General features: G+C 40.5%; 1 protein-coding gene across 4 annotated transcripts in view; it reads left to right on the forward strand.

The window, feature by feature from the left end:
* esrrga (estrogen-related receptor gamma a) overlaps positions 1–18,284 on the forward strand; it is a 184,640-nt gene that overhangs the window by 55,886 nt on the left and 110,470 nt on the right. For 2 of the 4 annotated variants that reach the window (XM_042396332.1, XM_042396274.1), the window contains exon 3: positions 5,676–5,756. The exons of the other annotated variants lie outside the window; for them this stretch is intronic. The gene's annotated coding sequence lies outside the window, so the exon portion shown is untranslated. The remainder of the gene's footprint in view (positions 1–5,675; positions 5,757–18,284) is intronic. 4 annotated transcript variants of the gene reach the window in all.

Here is an 18,284-nt window from a genome sequence, read left to right on the forward strand (position 1 = left end):
GAGAGAGAGAGAGAGAGAAACAGGTAGACTGAGAGGTTTCTAGGGTGAGAGATCTTCTGAGGTTCAGATGTCCCCCACAAGGATTGAAACCACAGAAAAGTGTCTGCATGTAGATGGACACTGCGTGAAAATCATTCCGTGTATATGCATATGTGCCTCTATATGTGTCTTTATTTCTGTGCGTGTGTGTGTGTGTGTGTGTGTGTGTGTGTGTATGTGCAGGGACCTTCTTCCCCCACTACCATAGGGACCTGACCCCACTAACCAGGGGTTAAGTGCTCCTTCTCCCTTTCTCTAACATTCATCTTGTCCTCTCTCTCTCTCTCATTCTGACATGCTATTCCCATTTCTATTTTTCCTACCGTTGAATTTCTCTCTCGCTCCATCTCATTTTCTGTGCGTCTGCTGAGGGTTGTCCACAGGAATTCAGATTCTTACCATTCATGTTCACCGTATCCCTATGATTATGGAAGACTTTATTATTTTAATTTGGATTCACAGTATCATAGATGCCTATTTGTATCTAAAACAACTTTATTGTTTGATGGAACATTAAAAATAGAGGGAGAGAAGAGTGGCCAAGACTAGAACAGCCAGACTGTGAGGACAGATGGAGGAGCTTACCAGAAACTTGTAGAGGACATTTCTAATTCAAAATCAAACATTTGCTGTATCATAATATTATTTAGTTGTTGTTGTTGTTTTTTTTAATTTAGTTGCCCTGTTCATTTTCATGCTGTTCCTTCTTTTGGTTATTGTCAGCCTCTGAACAGGTATATAACACATTGGCATGCTACGTGAAATAAAAAAGGTCGTTCAAAAAGGATTATTAAGGGTGCCTGTCATTGTTCTTATATTAATATTACTGTTTTCACTGTATTCTCAGAAAATAGTGTCTCACACTCCTCACCAAATCAACTGGATTTTTACTGTATATAACATTCTGGAGAGACAAATATGTGCTGTAGCAAGCAGTAAAGTGAAATCCAAAGCAGCTCTCTGTACTGTACCACAGCTTTTGTTTATGTGTGTGTGTTTCTGTCTGTCTGTCTGGGAGTGTGTGTTGAGCATGTTGGTGCTGGTTAGTTCTTCGCTGAGAGACTGAGAGAGTCAAGAGTCTCTAATCCTTGCCATCAGAGACTTCTCGACACACACGCACACACGCACACACATTCTTATCAGCTAGCCCAGTGAACCATTATGATGTGATGTGTATGTGTGTGTGTGAGTGTGCTGATGAGGGGATACCAGTCCTCCCATGACAGAGGTAATCCTGTTCAGTGGCAGGTCTGGATATCCCAACTGGTGCGTGTGTGTGTTTGTGTGTGTCTCTGTATGTATCCCATAGCACTAGGTCATAGACCCCAAATCTACCGTCTGCTTGTCTTCCTGCCACTCTGTCAGTCTGTCTGTCTGCCAGTTTGTCTGCTCTGCTGTCCGTGTGTCATTGTGCCCGCTTCTGTCCATCTGCACGACTGAGTCAACTGAAACATTAACTCAAATTTTTAAAGTTGCATCATGCAGTATTGTCACAAACACATAAAATTACTTCAGGTTATGAGGAAGAACTGCTAATAGTGCTGATCCTACTCAGAATCAAAATAGGTGATTGGTGTAGAAAGCATATGGCTTCAACACTAGAGGCGGCAGTTTTCATTCAGTCCCCTACCAGCAGTTATTGTTAGATTCTTTTAACCATGAAGGCGATCTCTCCCCAACCAAGAAATATCATAAGCCTGAACTTAACCATCCTTTAACTGTAAAGGCTGCAGATCAGAAAATGCACATTCAAGTGTCATGAGCATTATAGAAGGCACTTAGCCAGTTTTGTTGTGTTACTATGACAACTCGTTGACTGTGCAACGTCCAACTTTAAGGTAAACATGTGTTTGTTTTGACTGGTTTCTGTCAACTCCATAGTCAGAATTTTCTATGATATTCAGATTTTAGATGTTATACTTGTGTGTCTGCACATATGGACTCAGATCCGACCAAGAATGTATGTCTGTTATGACTGTTGATCAACAGGAAAATTAATCAGCAATAATTTTGCTAATTGAATAATCATTAAAATGATTTTTAATGCAAAAATGGCAAAAATGTACTTATTCCAGCTTTTCGAATGTGATTAATTTCTGGTTTTCATAATAAACCAAATATCTTTGGGATTTGGACTGCTGGCTGGACAAAACAAGACACTTTGAAGAGTAACCATGGATTCTGCGAAAATAATGAACGTTTTCACAAATATGCAATTAATCAGGAAACTGATTGATAGATTCATTGACAATGAAAATCCTTAGTTGCAGCCCTAGTTTGGATTTTAGATGTTTAAATATTGTGCCTGTGTGCTGTATGTGTGTATTTGGAAGCAAATTGTAAATGTATGCGTGACTGTGTGTACAGTATAGGCATGTAGCTGACTGAACATGTTTTAATGTTATAAAGGCAAGTGTGCTTACTTAGATATTGACATGGTTTCAGTCAGCTCCGTGTGCGAGTGTGTATGTTTAGCCATGCTCTCTCTTGTGTTTTGGGAGCATTACAGTGTCTTGTTTTTCAGCACACCAGCGGGGGGCTAATGGAACGGCTTTTTTGGTTTAAAGGAATTACCAGCCGCCTTCGCCAAAATCAGCTCATAATCTGCTTTACTGGCACCACTAGGCTCACTGCCACACCACTGACAGTACCTACCAACACAACACACACATATAGCAGTGGTGATCAGGCCAAACACCACTACAGGATGCTAAGTCTCTCGTGAAAACTGACTCAATGAAAAGAGGGAGAGGGAGAAAAAGACAGACAGAAGGGAATAGACAGTAAGACAATAAGAAAAAGGGAGAGAGGTATGAGGTGAAGAGACAGAGAAGAAGGAGGGCAACAATGGAAGAGTGGGGGTGAGACATTCAGAGAGAGAGGGAGAGATGAGATGCTGCAGGGTTATCAGTGATTAACAGTTCCACCCTATAGAACGATGGGTTGGACTTCAAAGAAAGAGCTGCTTTTTGTTTCCAGGCCTTGAGTGTAACCCTGTTAGGAATGTGGTGTTTATACACACACACGCACACACACACACACACACACACACACACACGCATGCTCCAAGTTTAACAGTGAGAGACAGAGGGAAGCACGCAAGGGAAGATGGGAGAGATTGAGACAAGGAGGAGGGTGAGGGTGAGAGTCAAGAGAGACTGACAGAGGGCAGGATGGGGAGGGATAGGAGGAGGTTGGAAAATGGGGGAGTGGAAATTAAAGAGAGTATCACAATATTTTATTAATGGTACAACAAAAAATGTCAGTTGTTTGTGTATATGTGGTTCGATTACTGTCGTACGTGTCCTACATCCAGCCTACTGTATTTCACAGTGTTGATGTTTTTTTTATTTATTTACCTAGTGTTTCCTTCCTCTCTTGACATATCAGAGAAGTGTCTGAGATTCTGAAGAATGACCCAGCAAACAACCGGGCATTATATCGGTATAAACACCATGCTGCTGTGTGTAAAACTACACCCAGAGAGGTGTGTGCTATAATGTGAAGCATGTAATCTCTGTCAGTCGTGGCATTTCACTGGAATGGATAGATGGATGGATGGATGGATGGATATATATAGTCAAAGAGATGCAGCTATGACCGATCCACTTGTACATCCTTTTTGACATGTAATACACATGAGGCCTTCTCGATGTATTGTCGTGAGCGGTTGTATCTCCTAAAGGTCAGCCTACTGAGATGAAATGTCACTCTGAAACGGTTAATCAAATAATGGATTGACAAATAGTTGATGTACAACAGTTTTTATAATTGATTAATAATTTAAAGCCCCCCTGCCACTCAAAAATGTGTTTTTCTTCTTGTTCCTTCAGTTGGATGTTTGAGCTTCACTGTGCAGGATGATGTATGTGCAGAGTTTGACACTAGAAGGCTGTTTTCATCTGCTGAAGGGGGAAAGTTTCTCTGAGCTCACCTTAAATATTAGTTTAAAACGTGTTCTTATGAGAACGATTTAGGACATCACAACTAGTTTGGAGTAAACTTGAGGTCATCAGTGCACATCCACTAAGAATGGACTTTTCAGTGGAGAAAAAGACTTTTTTTTATCCAGAAGTTAAACTTTTCAAATGAACAATATTTGCATATTCATAAATTATGGATTTTTCAATGAGGGAAAGGTCATTTGTAATTTAAGAGGTTTTAACAAGATAATCAGACTATTTTGTAAAAAACCAGGGCAGACATAAATTATTAGTCAATGCAGAGTATTTCTATATGAACATGTCCAGAGGGGATCTTAAATAAGATAAAATTCACTTGTTCCAGCTTCTAAAGAGCATATGTGCTGGTTATTGTAGTCTTGTTAGATAGTAAGCTGAGTACATTTGGGTTTTGGACAGTTGGTCAGACAAGACAAACAAACTTAGGCTTTGAGAAATTATAATGGACATTTTAATTTTTTCTGACATTTTATAGACAAAACAATTAATTGTAAATCAGTAAATCAATTGTATTGATGTATTGTTTATGACAGCAGGACTTGTTTCTCATTTTAAACTTACTTTTTGTGACACGCAATAATTTTTGACCTTGGAAAAAGCAGTTGACAAAATCTCATCACAAGCAAATGTTCTGGAGCTTTCGAACCTATCACACAATCTTCCTCAGCAGACGGAGTTTACCCAGTTATCATGGAAATGCATGTTTGTTTAAATGTCTTTATTCTGAGCACTTCTGAGCAACTTCTTGTTGACTTGCAGTTGAGATTGAAAGTTCATTCTTGACCTTGAAAACAGCAGCTGAGAAAAACAAACACCAGACCAGCTAGTGAGTGGACCTTGTGGTGAGATTGTTTTTGTCAAAATCAAAGGTAATGAGGAGTTGTCATCCAGTCCACTATACAAGCTTTTTAATAAAATCTAGATCATAAATGGAGCCTCTGGAAAAAAAAACATGTTACCATCACCTTGATATAAGAAGAGTTTCACTTTATTTATGTTTGTTAGAATCTGGTCTTCACCGATAGCAGTAAGTAGATAGATTTTGATTAGTGTGAAAATGCCCAAACAACCATAAACCTGAACACACAATATGCACACATGCTCTCAGCACAGCCTCTCTCAATGTCTCATCTTGGCCTCCCCAATACACACACACACACACACATGGCAGTAAAATGCTCCATCAAACTACAAAAGTGGAGCGAGAGAGGGAGATAGAGAGAGAGAAAAAGGGAGAGGTCTGAGATCTGAGAGGAAAGGAGACGAGAACAATGGCTTTAAGTCTTGACAAACACTTAGCCGAGGCCTTTAGACTAACACTTTGGAGCAGACATGTCTGCCTGCATACCAATAGCAAACACTGTCACTCCCCATCTAACTCAGAGCCTTTTGATGTTCTATTCACAGAGATAGAGAGAAGGGAGGTGAAGGAGGGGATGGAGGTAAAGTGAGCGCAGCAAAGGGAATATGGGAAAACATGAAGGAAGGGAAGAAGGAACGAAGGAAAGAAAGAAGGGAGGAATGAAGTCGGCTGAATGAGGGGAAAGGAGCAGCAAACTGGAGCATTGCTCTCTGACCTTTTTTTCTACATTTCCTTTCCTTTTCCCTTTGCTCTTCTCCCCTTCTGTCTGTATCTTTCCGTGTCTCTCTCTCTCTGTTTCCAACAATATCTAGATCACAGAAGTTAGAATAGCTGACGAAACAAAGGAAAAAGAAGAAGAGGACACATAATGGATACCTGCCCGTAACATCATGGTACATAATTTAAAGTCTTGAACTTGCCCCTGTCTGTTTTTCTCTTTCTTTCTCTTGAGATACTGACACTACAGTGATGGTATATATGCAACCTAAGGAGTAGTGCTGGGATTTGAACTAACATGTGTGTGTGTGAGAGTGTATGTGTGTGCATTTAAGAGCTTTCATTGGTGCTGTGTGTGTTAAGCCATTGGATGAATATACTCTGATACAATCTATCACATGAAAATGTTTATTCCCTACAATATCAACTTTCAACCATCTAAGACAAAACACTAGCATGCTTGATAATATTTAAACAGCCATATGTTATGAAAATCCTCTATAAAGGAGCATGTAATTGTTTACATTTAAGAAATCACAAAGTCACAAATGGAGTCTGATGTACACATATATGTATACCATTACCAACCACATGTCTTATCTGCCAAAGTGCACAAGCACTGGCAGGCACAAACAGACACATACCCCACACACGTAAAGACTGGCACGCACACACAACCTCCTCTGCAAGATGATAAGTGTGTTAGGAGGCAGGGAGAAATTATTAATTATCAGGCTAATGGGCACCAGGCTGAGTTCTGCTTCATTAAGCTCTAACTGTTTGTGTGTGAATGTTTGTGTTTGTGTATCAGAGGGCGGTGGGACCTCTGAGTAACACACAAAGATAGGTGCAAACAAATTCGCATACACCCGCACACATGGGGAGTTGTTTGCCTCAAAGGGAGCACAACACATATTCACTCATACGAATGTACGCTTGCATGGAAAAACTTGTAGAGAGATAGATAAAGAAATAACATTAATACACACTCGCTTGAGCACCAAGTGGTTTTCAAGGTAGTGATGGATTCGTAGTTGCATTGTTGACATATGCGAATGCTGAACACAAATTTAACTTAGATAATTGAGCCTGTTGAGAGAAGGAACCTCACGTTACTTAAAAAAAGGAACTGAAATTTTAAAAACGTTTTTGGGAAGGCTGTTGGTCAGTCCTGCTCACTAACCACAACAACAAATTGAACACGAAGTACATCATCAAAGTGTACAAATGAATGTGTATACAGTACGTTTGTGCGTGTTTTGTGCAGTTGTAGTAGTACTGTGTTTGCCCCCTGTGTTGAATGGTGATGCAGTGTGCTCCCACTCTATCCCTTGCAGGGTTGTGCTGGCTACAGTATGATAAGTAAAACCAGCGTTGACGTTAATCTGTCTCACTCCCACTAGGAAAGACAGATAAGGGGGAGAGGGAGGCGAAGGGAGAGGCACGGGGAGGGTGAGACAGTAGAGAGAGTTAAAGAGAAGAAGTTACGTTGTTGTAATTATTTGGATTTAACAGGAGTCTGTAAAACATTTTAACTTACATTATGAGAAAAAGCAAATACACACATTGGGGTCAATCTACAGGTGACAGCTACAATAAAGGAAATTATTCAAAAAAAAAAGTTGCTAGGAGGACATGATTTGAGTCAGTAGTACATTTGCTCCTTGTCTTTTGGTCACAATGCTTATTTTGCTTGTAGCCTTTGCTTATGACATTTGAAGGAACACTGTTTTTAGCTACTTATTTCTCACATTGTGTTTGATGGTACTACTTAGTTTGGACAGAAAATGTAACATGGCTGATATTGTGTCCTACATAGTCATGCATTTGAATTCCACTCTCTGTTAGTTTTGTTGGATTTTAGCTAAATTCTTTTCTGGTTGAAGTTGAGCTTGAATTAAAAGGCCTGAGTCAAACTCCCTGTTATCAACAGTGTGTGTGACAGCATAGTGTATGGTTATTTGTGATTTTTGTGTGTGTGTGTGTGTGTGTGTGTGTAGATGTGTGTTGCCCTATAAATAGTGCTGATGGTAACATAAGCAGGGGCCTGGGCTCAGTGGTTTTTCCCATTGATTAGCTGGCTGGCTAATGCACAATCATCCCCACTACTCGTGCACACGCCCACACACAAACTACTGCACTGCACTAATGAGAGCTGGTTAAGACCCCCTAGGAACAACCAACTGCCACTTTACCCCTGAGAGGGACATGGGTGTGTGTGTGTGTGTGTGTTTGTGTGTGTGTGTGTGAGATAAAGACAGAGAGACTGAGCATGATGAAGGGAAAAAGAGAGATAGAAAAGGGAAAGGGACATGAGGATATAAGTAATTCTGAACAGAGTTATGGAATAAATACTATCCTGCCTACATTTTTTTGTGTGTGAGTGTGAATGTGAGTGTGTGTGTGTGTGTGTGTGTGTGTGTGTGTGTGTGTGTGTGTGTGTGTGTGTGTGTGTGTGTGTGTGTGTGTGTGTGTGTGTGTGTTTGTGTGTGTGTGTGTGTGGTTAAGATCCCCCTGAGGAGTGTCCTCTTGCTGTTGATGTGTGTATCCCCCTGTCTGGGTGTATTTGTGTGCTAGAATTACCCAGAATGCTTTAGCGATTGACTGGCTGGCTAATGGTGGTCTCTGTTTTCCTCTGATGGTCATTGACTAGGCCTTCTCATCAATACCTGTTTTTACAGCTATTCTAGAGCTGTGCGCCTCTGTGTGTGTGTGTGTGTGTGTGTGTGTGTGAGAGAGAGAGAGAGAGATAAAGAGAGAGGTTGTGTGTACTACTCATGAAAGAAACAATGGGTTTACCTCTACTTGTGAACTTCAGTGTTTCTTAAAAAACTCTCTCCACTCCACATCTCTTCTTTGAGTTACCCTTTTTTTGTATCATGTGATTTTTTTTTTTCCTTGGAACTTAGAGTAATAAGCCTGACATATTTCATAAAAATGTAATAATTTATTCAGATGTTATCAGACGTACTCTTTGTTTAGATAAGGCAAGGTGCCTCCACTGTAAAATGCTGCAGGAAACTGAATAATATTTTAGACCAGTAAGAGGAAATTGGAAAATTGTGCTTTAAGATGACAAATACTGTTCCCACTCAATGACATCTACATACAATCCTGTGTCCATCCTGCTTCTCCACCTCTGTTGCCTTCTCATCATGCATTCCCTTACACTTCTGTTCAGTTTATTCCCCTCTCCTTGTCATTATCTCTCTGTTTGGCTCCTCTCCTCTCCTCTCTCCTCTCCTCTCCTCTCCTCCTTCGTCTCCCCTACTTCTCTCTTTTCTATTCTTCTGCTGTCGTTCTCCCTCTACCTCTCTCCCCTCAGTTTGGAAAGGATTTTGTCTCACATACACTCAGCAAGACTATCACCACCCCACCCAGGAGACCACTCATCGTCCCTTCAACTCACCCCCCCTCTACCCATCCATCTACCCATCTATCCATCCATCGATTGCCACTATTCCTGGACTCCTGTTATCCCACTCCTGGTCCAGCTCGGGTTTCCCTTCCCTTCCCACCACTCAGCTGTGTGTGTATGAGTGTGTGTGTGTGTGTGTGTACGTAAACCGCTGTATTTCTCCCTGTCTTTTTGAGTGTCATATTTGATTAATTATCCATCTGCACTTGCACAGTTGTCACGCAAGGTAATTTTCTTTCACCGTTAATGTGAAAAGACGAAAAATTTTATAAAATCAATACATGATCAATTTTCATCCACTCAAAATACACGATTGCAGCTTACGAAACACACACCTCAAACACACACACAAAGATGTACTTTCCACTAAATGCGACTCACTTCCGTACTCATTAGTAGCAACAGTTCTCTCGCAGCCTAGTCACCTCTAAATGGCCTAAGTGGCCCAAGTATTGATAATCTATAAGAAATGGTCAATTATATGAGAAAAACTGAGTTGATCAATAGCCTGATGACTCTGGTAAGAGGGAGGTTATTGGCTCATTCATTCATTCAGTCTATCATTCATTCACTAACTCAATCATTCATTCATTAACATTTTTTTATGATTCAGTAGATTTTAATTTAATAAAAGCGTTCACCAGAAAGTAGAATAGTTCTATTAAAAGCAGCAGCAGCAAAGATTAATACTTGCAATCATTAGTATTGTTTTTATTGGAATTTTCAAACAGTTTACTGATGATTATAAACAGACACAAGCTCATATTGAAATTGTACAGTATGACGCATTTTTTAAGAGACATACATCTATCCAATACCTACTCTCTCTCTCTCCTTCTCTTTCTCCTCGTATCTCTATAAATGAGGAGTTGCCTCCAGTTGCAAGGCATCAGGTTAATAAATTCTGAATAGAGATGCATAAATCAGCACACACACATTACACAATGACAACTGGTCTTAGATCCTCTCCTCTCCTCTCTCAATATCCCTCAGTAGGCTCTCCTTCCTCTCTCCAGCCGTAGGAAGGAACAGAGAGCTGTGCGGCAGAGGAGAGGTGGAGCGTGCCTCTGTGTGTGAGAACAGTAACTGTCCTCACAAGGTTTGATGTCGCTGGGTCTAATTGTCTTTCATGTGAACACAAGAGAGAGGTGTTTGGCAAGTACAGGGGTAAAGAGAGAGACAGGGTGCAGAGGAAGAAGAGGGTTGAGTGGGGACAGTATGGTTGGTATGAGAGGAAAGAGAAGAGGCCTGAGAAGAAAAAAATCTTGGTTAAAACATAGATTATTCTTTTTAAAATTAGCAAGTGACATGCTCCAGATTCATGTCATCCATCTCTCCTGCCCTTCATCCCTCCGTCCCTCTGTGTGGGAGCAGTGGATTTGAGTAGTTTTATTGTCATTTCTTGGTACTAACCCTTTGCACTACTAGTCAGACCTTAACTCTCAACATAACCAATGTTTTCTAATCTTAACATCAAATCCAAGTCCTAATCCTGAAATGACAAACATGGACACACCGCAGTTCATGTTCTAATATATTGTGTGAACTCTTCGTGTTCCCTTACTGCCCAATACATACTCATAATTAAAGGACAGTATAGGTCTGAAATTCACCCGGTAAAAAATGACCTATAGTTAAGTTTACGCCATCTAGAGGCTGCTTTCAAAAAACGTTACAAATCGCTGTTTGTATATATAATGATGTTTTATGGTGTGATGATGCTGTGGTTAAGGTCTGGTTAGGTTTAGGCACAAAAACCACTTGGTTAGGGAAAGATCATGGTTTGGGTTAAAATGATTACTTGAAATGTGGTTTAATACTTCCTTAAAGTTATGCAACCTTAATCGTCATGGCAACAGTAAACACTATGATGTTTAAGTTTATAAAAAAACGTCCCGACTCGCAGTTGGAAACAGGAAGTGAACAATGATCTTCTGCAGCAAAGTCCACTTTTTGCCATATAACTATCCAGCCATCTACCCAACCCACCTCCTCCTAATTAGGCAAAATCATCTTTTCAACTTATATTGACGTCATCTGAACTGCGTCATTTCCCCGGGCTAGGTGCCGCTAGGTGGCGTAAACATAACTGTAGGTCATTTTTTCCGGCCTGAATTTTAGACCCATACTGTCACTTTTCTTGTGAGGACGGGCTGTACTGCCTGCCTGGCTCTTTAACGTTTGCCGCAACTGAACTTGGTGAAGGGAATTTGTTTAAAAAGCCTGGTAATTGATGCGAGACTGAGAACTAAGAGAGTGGCTGCCGCAGTTGATTAATGCACACAGAATGTGTGTAGCGTTTTTCTTTTCTAAGACACTTTTAACTGGGCTTCTTAAATGATCAAGGAGAAAGAGAAAGAGAGACACAAAGAGCGAGAAAAAGCAATTCCCCTATTGCTCTCATTTTACCTGTGTGTATGTATGTGTGTGTGTGTGTGTGTGTGTGTGTGTGTGTGTGTGTGTATACACGCATTTTGTGTGCAACCTTCCTCACTGTAGCTATTAAAGTAGGTGACAGCTGTATAAAACAAGCGAGCATGCAAAAACACACAAGCACCCTTTGAAGCTAATCATATGGTTGAATTTGAATTAGGATATTTTTTGTTTTTTCTGAAACTGAGAAATTCTGACAGCTTCACCATTGTCGGTGGTAGAAGTACAGTAACTTCTTGTTTTGTACCAGAAAGTAATCCTGTGAACTTAGTGTGGAAAGCAACCCAGTGGCGTACAATGTAAAATGCAGTGTAAAATTATTGTAATAATGATAAAAATTAATAACTAATGCAATGCAATCATTTGAAGACTGTCTTCTCTATTTTATATGAGCGACAGAGAACTCTGAGTGTGATTTATCTGTGTTTTTTACATTACTAATAGCATTTTTATCAAATATTATACAGGGAAGAGTTAAGGAAAAATGGGTAGTTCAGAAGGAAATGTGCTGTGATTAATGTCATGAGTTATATTTCATCCCACAGTGTTGTGAATATAGGACAAAGGCTACATCACTGAGACACTGAGATGCTTTTCTGGAGGTAAAAACTAACAAAAAGGGCATTAATGTTCTGAATATTCTGTGTCATTGGACCAAGTCCTCTGTGCCTGTATTAGTGTCCATGTCTTTGCTCGAGCAGTAGATTGAATGCACTTCCACATACCTCTATGGAAATGAAGTGACACACACACACATACACACGGTGGGACAATCAGGTCATTTCAAGGTAAAAGGACTTAGATATAGTGAAATATTCATACTTTAGAGCTACTGTGTGTGTGTATGTGTGCACGTGAGTGTGCATGTGAGTGTGTTCACGTGTAAGTGTGAATGTGTGTGTGTGTTGAGCTCATGACTGCTACAAGCAGTTCTCTTTAATTGAGGTCCTGACGCCTCAAGCGAAATGCTTAGGAGAAAGGTAGAACTTGCGCACACACACACACACACACACACACACACACACACACACACACACACACACACACACACACACACATATAAATGAACATAACAATGTTGACCTTAAAAGCTAAATAAATAAAAGTTGGTTATCAGGCAGTCAGTAGTGATATGGTGCGGGTAGCTTGCTGACTGCAGCCAGTGAATGAATACACTATTAATGTGTTAGTTATTAATTGCATTTTACACGTCTGACCACAGTGAGGATGGTTTTACTCAATGGTTTCAAGGTTGGGATTCAGTTAAGCCTGCAACAAAGAAAATATCAAAGAGCACCCACAACACTCACAAGAAATACATAGGTGTTGATATTTTAGAGTTTAATTAACAGATGTTTCAGAGGTTTGTCCCTCCTCGTAGAAAACACATTGTCATATTTGAAAGAACAATATGTAAAATTCTCTTTGTCTTGTCCAACAAAAAATGAACACACTGGATCAGTTGGCAGGTGACTGAGTTGTGGATTGTACATTCACTTACAGTAGGAATTCACTCCACAATTTTAAAGCTTTACATAAAAGCTCACTTGTAGCACACAGTCTTTTGATTTGGAGAGTTTTCACCCACTGATTACAAGATGCAACGAGAGATTTCAGCTACAAAGGCTGACGCACTTATTCTCAAGCCACACCCAGCCAATAACGAAGCAGTGGGTGTTTTACCAAATTTTGTAACTTAATATATTACACCTACTTGACATTTCTGTTGGATTTCTGCTGTAATTGGACAGCTAACCTCACTCTATTATGAAATGTCACTGGATTAACTGTGTCAACTTCAGGCCACCGTAACTCAAGGGTCAGGAGGGGTGAATAGTGTGAGGGCTCTCTCCAAATCCCAACAGAGGTCAGAGATTACATACAGTAAAAGACACAGAATATATTATCTGCTACAGTGTAAATATATCAGTACCTTATTGGTTCAAGGTTTAATATTTAGCTTTATTGTCATACATTATAGGATTGCACAATGGAATGCTGTTGTAGCTCATCCGTGCTACACACTCAGAAAATGGATTAACATGTCAAATATTTAGAATTACAATAGAATAAAACAATAAATTATAACAAGACTGATTTTTTACCACCACAGCACCACTGAAGAAAAAACAAAACAAAAAAGAAACTATATTATATTTACAATGTAATATGTGCAATATCACTGTATTGGTCTAACCCTAAGTGTGTGTGTGTGTGTGTGTGTGTGTGTGTGTGTGTGTGTGTGTGTGTGTGTGTGTGTGTGTGTGTGTACCCAACATATACAGTAGATAAGCCCACCTCACTAAAAGCACAAGTCTGTTGGTATCTTTTCTCTGTATCAGAATTATAGATATGAACTGTTTGACTAAAGATATTATAACACACATCTTTACTTCATTACACATGTCCATGCTCTTTCTCTTTCTCTTACACACATACACACACACACACACACACACACACACAGACTTCTCTTTGTCTGCTTGTGTGCACAAGAGATCTGTGGATAATGGCTGCTAAAAGCCTAAACATGTATTCTTCTCTTCAGATATCTAAATATTGGCTTTCACTAAATGGTTTATTGAAGATAATGTTTCTGCCTATTTAACACTTGGACTTGTTGCACTGAGTGCATGAGGCAGGGCTAAAGGTACGGGGTGTCAGGTGGTGTGTATGCCTTTGTGTCTGCTTGTTTGGCTGCTATGTGTTATATGTTTGTGTGTGTTTTTATGCATATGTGGTGTGTGTGTGTTTGTGCCTGTGTGTCTCATTAGTGTGTGTTGTTATAGGCAAAACCTAGATATACTGTAGATACTGTATCTGTAATTTACAGTGTTTGTAGTTTCTTGTGTTCTCTGCCCTTTAGCAGTTCTGATAACAGGTTTTCACTACAGCCAGATGTCTGAACCTTATCAAGATCTCTCTCTCTCTCTCTCTCTCTCTCTCTCTCTCTGTCTCTCTTTCTCTCAAAAGCTAATGAATTACACAATACACCTGTGAATGCATGTGTACTCATTGCATGCTGAGTGCAGCCAAATGTTCCTAAAACTTTGTTAAAAGATGCTACATAAAAATGTGCACATGTTTTGCGATCCTGACCCACCATGTCTTGCACACACGTTCAGTCCTGAAGAGAGCCTACAAGGCCAAAAGGTCAAAAGCATCAGCTACTTTCATTCATTGCTTTGTATCAGTGTTAATTTCATTGACGAATATTTTTCATCATAGTTTTCATCAACATTTTTTCACTGATGATGACTAAATCTAGTCGACTAAAACTAAAACAATTCAGATGACTAAAATATGACAAAATGGCATTTTAGTGAAAAGACTATGACTAAAACTAAATCAAAATTTGCTGTCAAAATAAAACACTGCTTGCTGTATTCTCCTGTCTTTTCTTTCTCCATTAGAGTCTCTTCATCTTCCCCTTGTACTTTATTCTCCACCCTCACTCACCTAAAGTCCACCATTTCTCCCTGCAAGTTGGGGAAGAAAGAGAAAAGAAAGATCCTTTCTCCTAATTCCCCAACTTGTCCCATTTTTTTTTTCTCCTTTCCATTTCAAAGCGTGACCAATTTCCCACTCTCCCTGCTTCATTCTTCTTCCACTTGTATTTGGAAGTGCGACAATGATTTGTAAAGGCCAATTAAGAGGTATTGCAGCATTCTGATCTCGGAGATCCACAACAAAACGAGAGCACCAAGGATGGAGAGAGAGAGAGAGAGAGAGAGAGGTGTTCCCCTCCCTCCCTACTTTCCACCCACCTTCTAATCCCTTAAAAGCACTTACGAGATTGGCGCTGCCCGCCTGCCGCTGCCTGCTTGTCTACCCGTTGGTTGCCACAGCAGCTGATTGGAGGAATCGAGGCTCCTAATTGGATCATGAGGGTGTGATGCAGGCGACAGCAGCCACATTATGGGAAGCTGACTTTGTGCAGCGTAACCCTGCCAGGATGACCCTTTCCCTGTGTGTGCAGGTGTGTGTATGTGTGTTCACACTGACCTCATTGTGACTAAGAGCCTCCACTCATCAAGACGGGCTGGCTGAGGCTGCAGTGAGAGAATAGATTGATGAAGAGAGGGTAGGAAAGAAGAAGAGAGGAAAAGGATGATAAAATGAAGTAAAAAAATGAAACAAGAAAAGAGGGAAAGCAGAAGGAGAAGAGGAGTAGTGAGGAAGGGAGAAATTAGCACAGGATTAAGGGCACAGTGCTTCAGTTTTGCTTTTTTACAAATTTCCCTTTCCTTTCTGACAGTAGGGGGTAAGGTAGGATTGATGACATGATGCAGTGAATTAATCCCCCTGAACTTTGTGCCTGTGCTCTGTGTCTATGTGTGTGTGTGTGTGTGTGTGTGTGTGTGTGTGTGTATGTGTGTGTGTGTTGGTGTCTTTCACTTTGGTGCAAAGTGACTGTGTTGTCCGTTACGGTGTAAATTGATAGCGTCACTGCTCTTTGCCGCATTACGGGGAGCGTGGAGCTGTACATTCAGTTTCCTAACAGCATTCTATATCACACCATCATCCACACCTGATCCCACAGACCTGAATGATACACCAGCAAGGGCTATTTCGAAGCATTTCCACTTGAAACTTTGTTGGGGACACACACACACACACACACGCACACACACACACACACACACACACACCCACCCGCACATGCAGGCCTGCTTCCTTTGTATACTCTATGTTAAGTGCATTTTGTCATGGTTCTGTCACAGTCTGGCTCTGTGTCCCTCCACCAGTCCACCAGATGCCCTCAGACTTTTCTCCATGTTTGTTAAGACTGGACTGAGTGGGAGGAAGGACAGATAAGATAGGTTGCAGATGATATTTAAGGACCATTTCAGAAACTGTTGCTTGCTCTCGTAGGAACTAAAGTGCTAAAGTGAACTGAAAATGAGCTGATATGTTCATATTTTTGTCAACAGCAATGTATGCTGAAGTTTTTTTTGCTGTGTGTGCTTGTTGTGGCTTAAGCACATATTTAAGTTGTGTTCATGTGAGCTCTGGGACCTTTGTGGGATTTTTTTGGTTTTCTGTTTGCTCTGTTTCTCCCTTCTGTGTTCCTGTGCTCCACATCTGTCCTGCATCAGTCTCGTTAGCCCTGCCCTGCTCCCTGTATCTTCCCCAGCCTATCAGCTCCGTTCCTGTTCGCCTGTTCACCCTACACCTCATCCCCTTGTCAGTTTAGTTTGTATTTCAGTCCTGTGTTTCAGTTCAGTCTTGTTGGATCATTTGTTTGGTTTTGTTCTGTTCAGTTTAGTCTTGCATGCCTGCACTTCTGTGTCCTGTTCCTGAAGTTGTTTAATAAATATACTCCTTTTGTCTGCCGTGTCCTGCATCTGGGTCCATCTGCTCCGCACTTCATGACACATGTATTCTTGTGTAAGGCTTTGTTGAAGAAGTTATGCTATTGACTTTTTTGACCAGGTTTTGAATACCTTTTATATCAAGTTAAATAGTAAAAATTGATGTTTTTTCTTTTCTTTGTAGATGCAACCACACTGTAAAGTGACATACAGCTTAAATCTTGCAATTCTTTAGAAATGTTAGTTACAGCTCGGCCAAAAATGTATCTCTCATTTGCCTTTTTTTTTTTTTTTTTTTTTTACAAATAGCAATTCAACCTTTTAATATCAGCTTTTATTTGTAGAAATATTTTATGTCAAACTATGAAAAATTGCACATTTTTGCATAGTTAAGAAATTATAATCAAAGTGAGAAACCATTTAAAGTCCATACAAATACCATACAAAGTCTTCTTTAATTTACATGTGTGGAAATGAACATGCTCAGGAAGAGAGGTGACGGAAAACAAAAGTTCGACATACAACTACATATTATTCTATCTGCAAAGAAAACTAATCACATCTTGTCATCATTTTATCATTTATTGATTAACCCCCTTTTTGACACCTCATCCTCTTTTTGATTGTGCTGCAAAGGCAAACAGTTTCAGGCCTGCCTACTATTTTCTGTAAGCAAGGGTGACACAAATAGACAGAAGGTTTTGTGTAGTTCTGTTTCTCTGATGTGAACTGAAGGGTTCTTGGTAAAATCAAACTGAGATATAGCTTTACCAACAGCACACAAAATTCTCTTGCAAGTACCGTTGTGTTTCTAAGCTGGTGTGTAGCAACACTGCTTGTCCTGCTTTGGTAGCTTTTACTCCCACCCAGCTCATTTTAGCGCAACAGGGGATTTCCCAGTTTATATCTATGTGTGTGTATGTAAGCATGTGTGGGCACGTATGGATTCAAGTGAGTGTGGATTTGTGAGTGTGTCTGACCATGTTGGGAGTATGTGCATACGAATTTAATCATTTGTGTACGTGAGCATGTGAGTTGGATTCTGTGAGTTTGTGTGTGCGTGTGTGTGTGTGTGCATGCGTGCATGTGTGTGTGTGTGTGTGTGAGAGACTGTGTTTGGTGTGTCAGTGAAGTGCGGCGGTACGGCAGGGGCGTCTGATCCCTCCACCTTTTAAGAACATCAGAGGGTGTGAAAAGCACTGATTGCCCTAACCGCTCTCATTGGGACTCAGACCCCCGGCTTAGTTGTGCTTGAGCGAGTTTGGAGAGACAAGAGAGAGATGTGTGTGTGAGTGTGTGAGTGAGGGAGGGAGGATGAGAGAAAGGGGAACAAGGGAGAGACGGGAGAGAGAGGGAGGGAGCGAATTAGTTTGGAAGAGCGACGGAGAAGGAGAGAGGAAATCAAGGGTTAGCAAGGGAAAGAGTGAGTAAACAAGCAAATTTGGAGCGAGAGGGACATGGTAAGAGAACGAGGGATAAGAGAGAGAAACAGACTGCGTAGAGGAAAGAAAGGAAGGGACAGAGTAAGGGATCGTGCA

Source organism: Thunnus maccoyii, chromosome 1 (genome assembly GCF_910596095.1).
Source record: "Thunnus maccoyii chromosome 1, fThuMac1.1, whole genome shotgun sequence".
Taxonomy (NCBI): domain Eukaryota; kingdom Metazoa; phylum Chordata; class Actinopteri; order Scombriformes; family Scombridae; genus Thunnus; species Thunnus maccoyii.